Source organism: Etheostoma spectabile, chromosome 18, assembly GCF_008692095.1.
Source record: "Etheostoma spectabile isolate EspeVRDwgs_2016 chromosome 18, UIUC_Espe_1.0, whole genome shotgun sequence".
In the NCBI taxonomy this organism is placed as follows: Eukaryota; Metazoa; Chordata; class Actinopteri; order Perciformes; family Percidae; genus Etheostoma; species Etheostoma spectabile.
In genome coordinates this window covers 24,318,862-24,321,676 of record NC_045750.1, presented here as the reverse complement: position 1 = coordinate 24,321,676, position 2,815 = coordinate 24,318,862, and the positions used below count along the sequence as shown (strand labels likewise).

The 2,815-nt window shown below is 42.3% G+C and overlaps 1 protein-coding gene across 1 annotated transcript in view; it reads right to left on the bottom strand.

Annotated features, from left to right (window-relative positions):
- The window catches only part of atad2b (ATPase family AAA domain containing 2B), a 67,702-nt gene that overhangs the window by 37,323 nt on the left and 27,564 nt on the right, over positions 1-2,815 (bottom strand). The window lies entirely within an intron of this gene.

Sequence of the window (2,815 nt, the reverse complement as noted above, 5' to 3'; positions counted from 1 at the left end):
GGGGATTGATATTTAGTTAAGCATGTCTTATGATGATTACAGAAAAAAAACAGCTCATTTAGCCTGTGTAAAACAGTCCTGACTGAATGAGAATAACAGAGGACTAAATTATGAATGAATGGAAGGCACGCCACATGAACCAGATCCTTGTGGTAGTCCACTACGAATGACACAAGGGCTGTAGGCCAGATAATGGGCATTGGGTTTTCTGCTCCTCCAGGGGGGGGGGGGCATAAACAGCAGAGGGATCTCCCATCGTGCAACCCTGATTGACCTGGCAACAGAAGCAGCTGCCCACAGCTATCTAGATCTCAACCACCCAAACTTATCCACAGCCACTGCTTTTAACACCTGATTCAGAAATATCCTTAGCCTTCAAAAAGCTTTTTGCATAACTTTCAACACAGTTCCGAATAGCGCTTCTCATCCCTGTCACCACACTCCGTTGTATCTGAATGTCACAGGCAATTCTCAGCTCTAGGCCACGGGAAAAGAGGGACGGAAGGTGAGAGGGAGAGGTGGCCCAGATAAAAAAAGAGCTGTAGAACTGCAGATACCAAAACAGCTCCAGATTGGCTTCCACCCTGCAGGTAATAATCTAGGATCACTTTAACCTTTGAGTGTCCTGACCTTCCACAGAAAAGGAAGGGAACGCCAGCAACCCAGGAATGACCTGGCTGCAGCGGGTGCAATTTCACAAAACCGTTTATTTCTCCAGTATCCGCACAGAGGAGGCATCTCTCCCACCAGATGCATTGCACTTTCATTTTGATGTTGTGTCACATCCCCAGACATGACTGACTCTGTGATCAATTAGCCTAATAGCTGCCTTGCTGAGGTGCTCCAGGTGAGAACTGGCTGCCGATGTCACAAATTAATCACCTGAGCTCGCCTAATTAATTAAGCCTCTGGTGCAGGCTGATAACGACTCTACTAAGCGCTTTTAAATTGGTGCTCCGCATCTGTGACATTCGGCTTTGTAGATAAAAAAAACTGCAGCTAAAAGCAGCATATAAGGTCTATGTTGGCTGTCACTCTTAATCAAGAAAAGGAAGAAGGGTATGTCTGGATTACACAGTTATTATTAATTGATTAACATTAGCATGCTTCTCTTGCTTTGCATTTATGCGTTTTTACATCGTTACAGATTTGTGAATGAAAGTTGCCGATTAGTTAGACATTATATTAGGTTAATGTGCAATAGATTAATCACTACTGGTAAATCTATGCAAGTTGCAGCCTATATGCAGTAATAATATACATCCATGACCAAATTTGTTGGTTTCAAATGTACAATATCATGTGATAAATCATACATTTTTGGCTCTCTGGACATAGAATTTTTGAGTATCAGAGATCAGTTCTATGGCATAGTCTGTAGGAATTGACTGTGATGTACTGCACTGGATTAGACTGAACTGTGTGTCAGCTGTATTTGAAAATGAATCCAAATCAAGTCTGATGTGACAGTCTTCAATTAAAGCTCAATTAGTTTGACCTGGACTGGAAGTATGTTTGAGCAAAATGAAACACTGAAATATTTCCTGGCTGTTTTTTTTTTTTTTGCTGGCTTAGTAGGACAAGATAAACTGTAGTGAGCGCAAGACTTCAACAGGCCATGAGTCTTACAGTATTAATGGTGGCCAGCAGCAGCCCTCATCTCTCAAGAGGGGACCATCTCCCCGGGAGAAGGAATTGCTTACCCACACAGCAGGGGTGCCATCAGGTATTGTCATGAGGGAAAAGCACCACCTTGTGTTGGGCAGTTGTACTACACACATATCCATCTAAACTTTGGCTACAACAAACAGACATCCGATTTATTAAGGCTTATTGCTTTAGCCAAGAAATTCTTTTGTGCCACATATTTTCCATAAAATGAGATGAAGCTGTGTCAGACAAATACAATAAGTCATGGAATGTGATTTGCACAGACAAGTTTGGTGAATCATTTTTAGGATATCATATGTCACATGATATGTCACTACACGCCACATATGATCCACACTCTTATGTCTTATCTAGATTCTCTTCATTCCACTGTTGAGGGCGCCTCTTTAACCCAAAATCATTCCGCTTATTTTGTCCAGGTGGAAGCTAGAGGGCATTCTTCAGATTACATGTAAAACCTGCTTACCTCCGATTTGTTCGAGAAGCAGCCTCATTAGTCTGCCCCCTGCCCGTACCTGGCCCTCCCTTCGCCCTTAGGCACCTGCCGTTTACCACAGGTGGGCATGTAATTGCTCTGTGGCGTGGCCATGTTTTGAGTGGTTAGGAGAGAGCTGCCTCGCTAATGGGGTTACTCACTGTGATGCTTCTCCACTGCCGAGAAATGTATGTATGTGTGTGCAGGCAGGTGTGTGCTACCACATACATCTGGTATACTAGTGTAAAACAGCACAGCTGCTTGCTGCCGCGTCAGAGGCAGAAAAACGACAAGTTGAGCCAAAGTTTGGAGTGTGTGCGAGAAACAGAAAGGTGAAAGAATACTTGGTTATTTCTGCTTTTGTCTGAGCCGGTGTTGCAACTGCATTGCTTTTTCAAAAATGTGCAAACATAACCAGTATGTGTACAAAAGCTATACAAAATAGTAAAATCTTATTCAGTGGTTAAAGTCATTTTTCACAATTTCACAAGCAAATTGGTTAGATAATGTATCTACCAAAACAATTAATTACATGTATGCCTGATCACTCTGTACTTCTCATTAACCCTCATGTTTCCCTCAGGTCAAATTGACCCATTTTCCTATATCAATGTTCTTTCTAACTACCCAAAATAACATGAATTATTCCACACAATGCTCTTTGGCAAG